Here is a 13,343-nt window from a genome sequence, read left to right as displayed (position 1 = left end):
TAGCTAGGTACCTTTATATAATTATTAAATTACTCCCCAAAAAAAATTTTAACCCGGGGGTAAGTTTTTTTTGTAGGGGGGGTTGAAAATATTTACCCCTGCCATCAGATTTCAGCGGGGGATAATTACCCCCCTCCCCAAGAAAATTTTACCACCGTGGTAAAAATTTTGGGGGGGGGGGTAAATAAATTTTGCGGAACGCTCCGCGCACAATTAATTCCCCCCCCCCCCCAAAACCAAATTACCCTCCTTACAAAATATTTACCACCCCAAAATAAAAAAGCTTGGACGCCCCTGCAAATATCTCTAAAACTAAGGGAGTAGCACCCAAAATAAAATTACTGGTATGTCGTGGCATGAGTAACCACATTCCCCCCCCCCCCCTTTAACAAAACAAGGATGACAACATATATAAAAGCGAAGCTCAAAAATAAACGTTAACATTAATATGTCAGTTTCAGTACTTAAAGAGCAAGTTATTAATTGTATGTATAGAACATACTTACATTTTTATGACTTGACTGTAAAGAACCTCCTCTTAAAACGCTGTACCTTGTTGTCATGGGAATTGTTAATCCAAAAATCAGAAAATAATTATTTAAATTAATAAGCTTTTTTGTTTGTAGCAAATAATCTTGGTCCTTTTTACAATAAAGCTTTTTATAGGGCTCGGGATGGTTTTTGGCTATTTTATTATTGTAAAAAGTCTGGATATGGTTTATGGCATTAGACTATTTTTTGGCCCACAAACATATATTGTTGCCAAAAAAAATGTTCCCAAAATTACATATTTTTATTGGACATATTATGTTTCTGGTAAGGATAATCTGAATCATACCTTACAGTTAAAGGAATCATCATGGCAATTCTCAATCAATAAGACAATTATTACATGCCTAAATGAACTATAAGATGCTAAGAGCTATCCATTACAAAAAGCTTCGTTATTGAAAATTTTAAAAAAAGTTTACACTAAAGATGATTTAATTCTTTGATTTTAACTTTTGTGATTTATTTGTTATAGATGTATTATGTACTTATATTGGTTGATATTTTGCAGAGATTTATGTATACATATTGAACTAAGCAAAACTAACTATATCATCATTTTTTACTTTGTTAAGCCTATATGTTATTAACTAGCGGCTACGCCCCCTAGAGGCCTCTAGTGGCATTTTAGATGTTTTTGTTTGTTAAAGTCTCTATGTTACCTCTTTATTCTTAAGTCTCCCATGTTTGCTATTTTTTTTATTAATGTTGTAATTCGTGTCATTCTATCTATTTAAAACATTAATGCAATGTTAAATGGCTTTCATCATATTTTTTTTGTTCTATTTTTATCGTAGTTTTTTAAATCTAATTTTTATCTCCAGAAACAATATCAGTACTTATATATAAATAAGTTTTAAAACACTTTACAGTAAAAACTAATTTCTCAAAATTTCTATGGATTTGATCTTACTTTTAATTTCACCTGAAAATATCATTGAATGACTCCTTTAGATTTTGTAAACCCTAAGCTTTTGTAATTGATTATGTTTGTATTTTTAGTGAAGATTAAAATTCCTTTTATATACATATATGTATATTGCGTTTTTGTGTTTTGATCAATAAAATACTTAATTTGGAAAAGATTTTCTTGGTCTATACATTCTATACGTCAAGTTTAATATGTTGGATTAAACCTATCCAACTTCTAACTTATTAGACGTTAATAATAAGGATGAAAATGTCCATAAGCAGCATAGGAAAACAAGGCCGGATGAACATCCATAAAAGTGAAGCTCTAAAAATCACAAGGAAGGAAAAACGAACAATAACTCTGTAAGAACTTTCTAAACAGAACATCAATTGCTAAGACTAAACAAAATATTTCCTAAAGGAGGAATTCCGTAAAGGTGTGTGTTTTAGAACATTAAAATAGGAGTAGAACTCTAAAATTTGGCATTGTAGTTGCTATAATGCGGTTTAAAGTGGATTTAAAAAAAAACGGCGGTGGAATCACTACTCCTGCCGAAAACTGCAAAAAAAATTCCGCATTTCTCGCCAAATTAGACAATTTTGAATCATTTGTGACAAACTTTTATTTGATAAAGTTGGGACATGTTTCTAAAATTAAAATCAAAGAAATCACAAGTGTCCAGAGCAAATAAAAGGTCAGCTATTTTAGAAAATAATAAGATTGTCTTAAAGAGAGGGGTAGGTGTCTGGTAAAATCCTTTAAGGTTATGTGTTATAAGTTAAAAACAGTAGTAGAACGATAAAAATGTATGTTAACTTTAAAAAAAAAAAATTGTCTATAGTTCTCTTTAAAAAGAAATACACATACTTTGTGAATATTATTGTTCTACTACTATTTTGAAGTCTTAAAACACACACCTTTACGGATTCTACCAGAAACCTACCCCTCTCTTATTCAAATTTGGGTAATTTAGCAAGAAAAAGGAAACAAAAATTTTGTAGGGCATACTGTTTTTTTTGCCGCCAGCAAAGGTTTTGCCGCCATTTCTTTACAGTTTTATATAGTACCATATTAGAGCAACTGTCATAACAAATTTAAGAGTTCTACTCCTATTTTAAAGTCTTAAAACACACACCTTTACGGAATTTAGTGAAAAATAAAGACTTTTTAGTAAAGATTATATAGTTGCTACGCTTTTTAGATTGTGCCTAACGGTTATAGGAATCGTCATGCAAACTTTGAAATCAATAGGACAATTCTAACATGAGTAGATAAACGAAGAACAGAGATTACTGTCATGGACAGGCGGACAAACCCGAATTATAGAAAAGCTTCGCCTATCTGAAATAAATTATACATAAATTTTTAGCAAAATTTCGTGAATCCTATTACATATAGTAGTCAGGTTTTGTTGTCTATTGCAAGGGATCTCACTAACCACTGAACAGATTTGGTTCTCCTTTACAATTTAGCTTCTCGTAGGTCCTGGGATGGCTTATAACTTTTTTGGAGGAGTGTACTACCACCCACCAAAGATAAATCGCTCCTAGAAAAAATGACAACCAACCAAATATTTTTTTTTAATTTTCATGAAAATTAGTGGAGGGGGTAGACTAATCCTAACTCTCCACAAGGGCCCCTAGAGGCCTCTAGGCATAGCTGCTAGTACAAGGTAAAATGATAGGACAAACTTTAATTTTAAGGATTTGATTACAGATTCCTTGCTTATGTCCTGTCTTAAGAATCTTAATTCAAGAAATTTTATAAATATAATAGGTAATTATATCACAAAAAAGTTGTTGTCAAAAAAGTTTTATATCAGCATGTAAGGACTTTCTGGTAACGATTAGAGAGTAACTGATATAGGAGTCAGCATGCAAAGTTTTAAATCAACAGGACAGTTATGACATACCTAAATTTATTAAAAGAGCTAACCATTACAGACAAACAGATGGAGTGACTCTAAATATAGAAAAGCTTCGCTTTGTTTCTTTTTAAAACAGTATAAACTATCTCCACATGTCAAAGGAATCTTCACTGCAAATTTTTGATGAAACTTCAATGGCAGGCGAGAAAATCCCATTCCCACAATGAAGTAATGGACAGACAAATTATAAATTAGCTTTGCTACTTCTAAAATCTAATAATAATAAGCAAACAGCATAAGGAAATATTTAATAATCAAAAAAAGGGATAGTTCCACGAAATTTATTTTTTTAAATCATTGAACTTGTACTTACAAGAGGTAAAACTGTTAAGACTGTTAACTAATCCCTTAAACAAAAATGGACATTTCTTATTATAGAGTAACTTTACTACTTAAAAATTATACATCATAAAAAGTAAATATCATAAAAAAAGTCAATCTGTTAAAAGTATTTATATTTTAATTTCAACTAGAACAATACCTAGTAAAGACATTTAAACTCTTATTTTTCGAAATTTTCAAAAATACAATAAATATTATTAATTTTTTTATTTCTTTTTCTTGTTCTCATCAAGGGTTGTTAACTTCTCAACATCTGAAAAAAAATTAATGATGAAGATTTCTATACATGTCTGTTTGAAAAGATCTCGCTAACCGATAAAGGATTCTTTTTAAATCGAAGCTTATAAAAAGTCCAGGGAAAGTTATATTCAATAACTGCCTAGAATTACTGGAAATTATATACTCATATTTATTAGAAACCGATTAATATCCTGTGGAAAAGAACCGGCTCTCATCCATACTAAAAATATGAGTATGGAGATTCTTTAATTACTCCTAGGTAAATTTCTTCCTAGCTAATCTAGCGGGACTAATCTAACCTTTGCTTAACATTCACAAAATTTAATATACTTTTATGTAATGAAGGATATTTCATGTTTTTAAAGTTAAAAATCATTATTATATACCTAAATATGATATTCATTTATCATTAGCTTCCCCCCCCCCCCCCCACCAAATAAAAGAGTGACAACATCCATAAAAGCAAAGTTCTGAAACTGTAGGACACACAAACATTTACACTTGTAGAGTGTAAGAACTGAATAATCAGAATATAAATGTAAAAAAGTTGAAACAAAATTTTTAAAAATACTGCTTAAATACAGGATAATGTTTAAGGATCATGAAAATTATGTGATATAATAGCCTAAATAACATGCCTAAATTAACGAAAAGAGCTATCTGTTACGGACGGGGCCCTGATTATAGAAAAGCTTTGCTTTTAAGAGGGGGATTGGTTAATAAAATTGGGTTTGGTTAATAACTTACCTGTAGTTGTTGTTGCTGAGCCATCATACTTTGTTGTTGAATCTGCATTTATTTCCTTAACTGTACCTCTGGCTCCTAAGAAATAAAATGATTTATCCTTTTATATAAAGTATTAAGAGTTTTAAAAGCGAAGCTTTTCTATAATTAGGGATGGTCCGTCCGTACGTCCGTCCGTCCGTAATGGATAGCTTTTTTCGTTAATTTAGGCATGTTAGAATTGTCCTATCGATTTCAAACTTTGCATGGTGATTCCTTTAGTAATTAGGTACGCTTTAGAAAGCGTAGCAACTCAATAATCATTACCACAATGCCCGTACATCCATTTTAAACATGTCGTTTTTTTACTTTTTAACAACAAATTTTGATGTGATCTAATCATCCGATTGATCTGATTTTTGGTATATTAATTCCTGGGACAACAAAGTATAATGTTATAAGCGAAACAACTCTATAATCAAGTCCTAAAAATGTAAGTATGTCCATAAACATCCTGTATCCAGTAGTTTTTCAACAAATTTAATTACAATTTTGGTTCGACTCTTGTACATTTATATTCTGATTATTTAGATCTGACACTATACAAATGTTAATGTCCGTTTGTCCTACCATTTCAGTGCTTCGCTTTTAAGGATGTTGTCATCCTTGTTATGTCTGTAACTTAAGATGTCAATAAATACTTTCAAGGAGGCTTCACATAGTCCTTGGGATGGTTTTAGGGTTTTTCTGCCCTTCCCTACTCCTTCAAATGTAAAGCCCCTAGAGGCTAGGGGCACAGCCACTGGTCTTTGTGTGTGTTTGTATCAAAGAATCTTGTATACTGCTAAACCTATTCTAGTTCTCCTTTATAGTAAAGCTTGGCAAAGGTCATAGGAAGGTTTTAACCATTTTGAAGGTTTGAGTAAAAGGAAAAAATGACCCTCATGAAAAAAAAATCTTGTCAAGATCTTGCTTACTACTGAACCGATAGAGTTAAAGTTGACAGATATATAACAGCATTTTGAATTCAGAAATTTTATTAATACCAACCTTTAACAGTTTTTGAATAAAAAGACTTCTGTCTTGCGGGTTCATGTTTAGAAGCTTCTGTTTTTGATGTTGAGTGAGCTGAATGGTATGCCTCTGAAGCTGGACAGTCTGGCCCCATTGATCAGTTGGGTTAGGTATTATCAGTCCCCTATAAAAAAATAGTATTCATCTTAACAATCCTTAATTTAAAAATAGTTATTTCTCGCATCGTATTATAAACGGCTTTCCGCGGATATAGAATGTACAATTATAAGATTAAAACTAGTTTTTTTTAGCCCCGTGGTGCCGAAGGCACCGGCTAAAAAAGCTAGTTTAAATCTTATGATTGTACATTTCTATATTCGTAGAAAACTGGATATAATACGATGCTAGACATAGTTTTTTCGTATAGATGAGAACCGGTTCCTATCCACCGGAATCGAATGAATACGAGAAAAAATAATTACCACTATTGGTATTTTTATGTACAAATCCTCTAGAATACAGGTTAAGGCAATGACCGATCAATTGATGTACCTTCCAATGCTTATCCACAAAAGGGGGGGGGGGGGTTAATGCAACCATCTCGTAATCAGTGATTAAATGGCACTTAGAATTTGAATTTTGATTTGTTTTCCCTAAATCGAACAAAAAGTTGAAAAAGTAACGGCTAACGGCTGGCGGCGCAGCCAGTTAGCCAATTTTTACCAATCTTAAGAGCATCTTAGTCACGAAACCTATCTCCACATCATACATTTTGTCTCTCAAACGTTTCTAGCCAGTAGCTGTTGGTACTAGAAATTTAAAAAATGGTTTTTGCTATCATTTAACATGAATTAAACCGAAAATATGTTTTAAAAAGTTGATTCCTATGTAATTAATGATGAATTTGCCCTGAAAATAGGCAAAAAAACGGCTAAACGGTTGAGTCGCCAGCTGTTACTTTTCCAACTTTTTGTTCAATTTAGGGAAAATAGACCAAGGATTACTCATGAAAAATTTCAGATTGAAATTCGAATTCTAAGTGCCATTTAATCATTGATTACGAGATGGTTGCATTAAACCCCCCCCCCCCTTATCTCTTCTTTAGATTACAATTAGTGGTTAAAACGACATATAACTTGAACCAGTCATTCAATAAAATTACCTAAGGTGATTGAGCTAACGAATAGAAAAACATTGTTATAAAACTTTGGGAACTAATGTAATGAAAAGCCCAATGTCCACTCCCTCCCTGTCTAGAATAAGATTCAGTGACGGGCCCTAATTATAAAAAAAGTTATGCTTTTAAAAATCTTTACGCATAACATCTATAGGTATAATCGTTACGTAAGTAAGTGTACATATAAACATAATCATAACTCAAATTACCAGGTAAATTATATGTGTAAAAAATGATGAGAACGCTCTCATTCATTGCAAGAAAAATTTTGGTACTTAAAGATTATCTTTATTGGCTGGTAAAAATATGCAGTGTCCTAACTTTTCCATGTAATTGAGATGCACATTAGATCATTTTCCATACTTTTAATTTAATAAATCTTTATAAGTTGATAAAAGATAAAAGCAATGAACAAATGCATCCCTTGAAATTATGTATATTATAATACATTACCTTTAAACAAGATTTTACTATTCTTTGTTTGACATATTTGCATTTTAATCTATGTTTAAAGGCATAATTATTTCAATCTACACTCGACAAACAGACTGGGCTGGCTACAGCTGTGCGTTTGTTTTGTTTTGTTTTGTTACACACACACAAATATGCTTTCCTTCTCCCTGGTGCCGAGATTTCTCAATATTATGTATTCTATCAGAATATTAATTAATTGCATTTATTTAATTTGTTAGTGGTTATATTATTTAATCATATGTATACAAAGCAAATAACTGACTTCAAATGATTTTTAACATCATATATCTATGGATATGTAGATATTTTTAAAAATATTAAAATAAATGAAAAATTGTAAATCCAGGGTTCATAATCAAAAATGTTATTTGGCATTTTTTTCCATATATGGATATATTTTTACGATCATCGGGAGAATTTTTAATCACCCCTAGAAAGCTATATACAACCTATTTTGGTTAGTTTAATATGTATGTAACAAAACCTTACATATTTTACTATGTATCCACGAGTAAAATTCAAGAAAAATAAGTGTCATTTGTCAATTAGATAGGTTTTAAGATATGTATAATAAAACACACAAAAAACATCAATGTTTTAATGTGTGAAAATTAATTTTTTAAAATTTTGATAATTTTTTAAATGTGAAGTATATAAGACTTAATTCTTTTAAAAATACTCTTAAAAAACATTAATCTGTAACATATATCAACTATTTTCCAGCTTCGTGATCACTTTAAATGTAAAATTGCATGAAATGTTGATCTGCCTGGCCGAAACCAGTATTGTAATTTGTTAAAGAATCTTTGTTTTTGTAAGAAATCCATTAATTGTATATATAGACATTTTTCTTGAATTTTTGAGAAACTATTGATTAATGAAACTCCTCGATAGTTATCAAGTAAAAAAAATGGTCCGCTTTTATGGATTAATATAGTCCTTGTAATCTTTTGCTTATCAGGCATTTTCCCTGTTGCAAAGCTAAGATTTATTATATGTAGAAGTGGTTTAATTATGGTTATCCTTACAAAATTTACTAGGTATATACTGACATTGTTGTCATCAGAGCTCTTTTTATGTTTCATATTACCCAATAATTCTAATAAAAACCTTTCTGTTATTGGTCTTATAAAGAAAGTATTTTCTGCTGGGGGGGGGGGGGGGTAGGTAGTTATAGAAGGTACTACTATGAATTTTTGGTAACAATGCACATTGGGGCAAATCAACCAAAAAGGGGATTTAATTATTTAGTACCCTTAAAATTCATCTCACAAAAATTTCATTTTATACTTTTTTGTAGGTAATTTAACAACAAACAAATTTGCATTTATGTTTTTTTCTGTCATTTGAAAGGAACATGGAGATAATGGTCATTTTATGAAGGTAGATAGAGAATTACCAGATTAACCCCTCCCGAAAACAGCCCCCCCCTTACCCTATCCATCTATCTATCCATCAATCTATCCATCTATCTCTCCATATATCTATCCATCTATCTATCCATCTATCTATCCATCTATCTATCCATCTATCTATCCATCTATCTATCCATCTATCTATCCATCTATCTATCCATCTATCTATCCATCTATCTATCCATCTATCTATCTATCCATCTATCTATCCATCTGTCTATCCATCTATATATCGATCCATCTATCTATCCATCAACTATTCATCTCTTTATCCATCAACTATCAATTTATCCATCCATCAATCTATCCCTCTATCTACCCATCCATCTATCTATCTGTCTATCCATTTACTTATCAATATATCTATCCATATATCTATTCATCTACCTATTATTATGAAGGTAGATAGAAAATTACCAGATTAACCCCTCCCGAAAATAGTCCCCCCTTACCCTATCCATCTATCTTTCCATCTATCTATCCATCTATCTATCCATCAATCTATCCATCTATCTATCCACATATCTATCCATCTGTCTATCCATCTATCTATCCATCTATCTATCCATCTATCTATCCATCTATCTATCCATCTATCTATCCATCTATCTATCCATCTATCTATCCATCTATCTATCCATCTATCTATCCATCTATCTATCCATCTATCTATCCATCTATCTATCCATCTATCTATCCATCTATCTATCCATCTATCTATCCATCTATCTATCCATCTATCTATCCATCTATCTATCCATCTATCTATCCATCTATCTATCCATCTATCTATCCATCTATCTATCCATCTATCTATCCATCTCTCTATCCATCTATATATCGATCCATCTATCTATCCATCAACTATTCATCTCTTTATCCATCAACTATCAATTTATCCATCCATCAATCTATCCCTCTATCTATCCATCTATCTATCCATCTATCTATCCATCAACTATCTTGAATTTCATGTTTAAAATGTCTAATTAGGGGTTTTGGTTATCAGAGCAATAAGAGAATTTTTTAGTAGCGCAGCTACCCTATCACTAGCTTTTTGGGCCCTTTAAAGTGTAACTAGGTTAATTGTAGTCCGATTTTAGTGTTCAAAGTGTCAAATTTGGGGTCATGGAATTCATTTCAGTAGGAGGGGAGGGGATGGTGTAAATGGGGGTGGATGGGGATCCTTATTTTAGCAAGCTACAAGTTTCACTTTATTTTTATGTTTAATAAATCCATTATAAATGTGGGCATGATTAACATAAATTTTTTTACTAATATCTATATTTATAATGATATTATGATTCTTGTTTACTGTTTATATGTATACTAGCGGCTTCGCCCCTAGCCTCTAGGGGATTTGCCCCAAGAGGTAATTGAACAAGGATGACAACATCCATGAAAGAAGCGAAGCTCTGAAATGGAAGGACAAACGAACATTAACACTTGTGAAGTATCAGAACTGAATATTAATGCATGTCTTTACAAAATTGTAATTAAAACTGATTAAATACATGTTACTGTTTAAGTACATACTGACGTTTTTAGGACTTGATTATAGAGATGCTTCGCTTATAACAATAGACGTTATTGAAATAGGAATCAGTATTCAAAAAATCAGATGAATAGGATATTTTTAACATTCAAAACCATTATTTGTTGTCAAAAAAGTAAAAATCAGCTTGTTATAAATGGATGTACGGACTTTCTGGTAACGATTATAGAGTTGTTGTGCTTTCTAAGTCGTACCTAACTGTTGTAGAAATCAGCATGAAAAGTTTGAGATCGATAGGACAATTCTAGCCTGTTTAAGTTAAGTAAAAAAGCTAACTGTACCAGATGTACGGACGGACCGACCCTAATTATAGAAATATGAAAAAATTGAGGGGGATTTTTATTTTTGAAAAAGATCTTTAAACAACCACAGGACCAGTAGATATATTCCCTGAAGAGTAGAATTCAATCTGTTTAGTGGTTAGCAAGATCTTAAGGGATGGGCGGACAGACAAACAGACATCAAGCTACTTTGTATTATATATTAACACCTAGGGATCTAAGGAACAAAACAATAACCGATTAATATGTACATCCCCAATATTGATACATATTTAATAAATACATATTTAATAAATTATATTACAAAATTATTTGTCTGTAGATGACAATTAGTGGTTGAAAAGTTTTGACACTCATCAACAACACTTAATGAACCAACCAATAAAAAATCAATTAAATTTCCTGAAGTTCTTATGCTAACGAATATAAAAACGTTATTATAAAACTTTGAAGTTTGGGGACTAGTGTAATTAACAGCCCCCTCCCTTCTAAATAAAACTGCTGACTTTAAACATGAATACCCTGTAACTACATAATTTAAAAACAAAGCATTACCAATAGACAGACAAATAGACTACTTGCTAATTCAAATTTAGAATGATTATAAGAACCTCACGTTATTTGCATATTAACTTTACCTTTTCGCAGTGAGGTAGGGGACATTGGGCTGTTTACAACACTAGTCCCCAAAGTTATAAAGTTGTGTGTTCAAATGTTTTAACTACTAACTTTAATCTACAAAAGGGGTAATTTTGTGTATTATCATTGGGGATGTACAACAATTTATTGACCTTTGTCCCCTTTAGATCCCTGATATTTGTAATAATCTATAGAAACGATTACTTAGTTACATTAAAACATCAAACATAAAGAGGTTTAGATTTAGGTTTAGCCCCCCCCCCCTCTCCTCCCCATCATTTTGTGCAATAGAACTTGAAAATATTTATTATTAACTTTAATTCTAAGTCAGAATAAATATTTCCCAATATGTCTATGTTTCTGTGTCTTTTATTTATTTGAATTATATCTTAAGTTTTGACTTTAAAAGCGCATTTAAACGCCTTTTCTTACAAGCTTTTCGTGCACCCACGTTCAGAAAACAGGCTAAAAACCCCTACGGGGGCGCGGGGGGGTAAATGAGACCAGTACAGGCGATTATGATATGTCTTTGGGTAATCAAATATCGTATTTTTAGTCGGTGGCAACCAGTGAAAACATGTTTCCTCATACTGTCTTCTTAAATGTTGATTAAAAAACAAACAAATAAAAACTAAAATCTTGACTTCAACTAGAATTATTTAATACTAATTTCTTCAATTTGTGTTTTTTTCTTTTATACTGTCAAAATATATGTAATGCATGACTCATCAGAAGTTATTTTGTCTAATTACGTTAATTCTAAGAGATTTTATAATACTTTTAAAATAGTTGGTGAAACACAAAAAGTATGCCTTTTTCTGTAAGAAAATTTTTGCATTTCTTGACTTCCATGCATTAGAATGCTTACTTAAAAAGCGTATTTTTACGATTCCTTTGAAATCTGATGTACATTGGGTATGATAATACTCATAGAATGTTTAAAACTTGATTTGGGGGTGGTGAATTGTTGCCCCTTGTTGCCCCTATGTGCAATGCAAGAAATCTGGCACTCTGTTGATCTCACATTCAATGGATACCAGTATTTTAAGAAAAACAGGGAAGTAGGAAGTGGGGGAGGAGTAGGATTTTTAATTAGTAAGGGCATAGCTGTGACAGTAATGAATGATGCAGAATTCTTCAGAGATCGAATATATGAATGCATAACGATAAGTAACCAAAAGTTATTACTCAATATTTACCGCCCCCCAAATACTCCAGGTATAACCAGGAATGCAGCCATAAATGATTTCTTTGAAGTATTCGTGTTTCGGTACTTTGGGCCGAATATCTCGGTACTTAGGCCTACGTGGCCGTCTACGAGATCTTAAGTGCATGAAGCACAATCATCCTCACTACTTCCAATGAATAAGGCACTGATGCAGTTACAAATAGTGTATTTACACCATGAAACGGTGGGATCTAAAAAGATAATAACAAAATTAATACAAAATATTAAAAATGTTTCAACGAATAAGAAAACGTGCATATTTTTTAATAGAAACTGATAAATTTCAAACAGAATCATTTTAAAATATATAAAATTATTCGTAGGTAAAAATAAGTCAATGATTTGGTCTATTTTAATGAAAAAATAAAGAAATCAATTTGCTATATCTTAAACCAAAAAAATCACTTTAATCTTCAAAATTCAAAGGTTAAAAAGAAAGAATACTCACCAGTCTTAATTCATATCAAGCCAGGAAGTATTTAGAGGTAAAAAATCACACAGCAAACCACGCATTTTATTACAAAACATGATTTTTCGTCACATAACATGTGCCGTGCTGAGGGCATCAAACAATACAAAGGAAGAAAGCGCGTGGGGGCGCATACATATGGCTATGCCGCGCTTCATTGCTTAGATAATATGATTTCAAACTACAAAAGTCGTCTTCTACTCATATTTCTAGTAAGGTTTAGGTGGGGTTCGATCCCGCAAGGAACACACTATATAAGTACCAAGACACACCCGCCTGTGAACTGAGGAATCGAACACATCATTAACATTCTTTGCAATTTTGTGTGCAGACAGTGTCCACAAAAGTCAAAACTCATGACCACATAAATCACAAGAGTTTGAAAAATGGCCCTATG

General features: G+C 31.7%; 2 long non-coding RNA genes across 3 annotated transcripts; both read right to left on the bottom strand.

The window, feature by feature from the left end:
- Positions 1–3,827: 3,827 nt before the first annotated feature.
- Positions 3,828–7,486, bottom strand: LOC145333109 (uncharacterized). 2 transcript variants are annotated; one of them, XR_013884462.1, is made up of 4 exons: positions 7,339–7,486; positions 5,745–5,892; positions 4,719–4,793; positions 3,828–3,984 (listed from the first exon to the last, which is right to left on the bottom strand). It is a non-coding gene; the product is annotated as an uncharacterized LOC145333109 (long non-coding RNA). The 2 variants fall into 2 exon arrangements; XR_013884463.1 differs by having other exon boundaries at positions 5,745–5,923; positions 7,339–7,451.
- A 5,140-nt stretch (positions 7,487–12,626) lies between these two features.
- Positions 12,627–13,066, bottom strand: LOC145334570 (uncharacterized). The gene is made up of 2 exons (XR_013884862.1): positions 12,926–13,066; positions 12,627–12,668 (listed from the first exon to the last, which is right to left on the bottom strand). It is a non-coding gene; the product is annotated as an uncharacterized LOC145334570 (long non-coding RNA).
- Positions 13,067–13,343: the final 277 nt, after the last annotated feature.

This window comes from Acartia tonsa, chromosome 12 (assembly GCF_053477335.1).
Source record: "Acartia tonsa isolate MP-2025a chromosome 12, ASM5347733v1, whole genome shotgun sequence".
NCBI lineage: Eukaryota > Metazoa > Arthropoda > Copepoda > Calanoida > Acartiidae > Acartia > Acartia tonsa.
The sequence above is the reverse complement of the archived record's forward strand: the minus strand, read 5'-3'. Positions and strand labels throughout refer to the sequence as shown.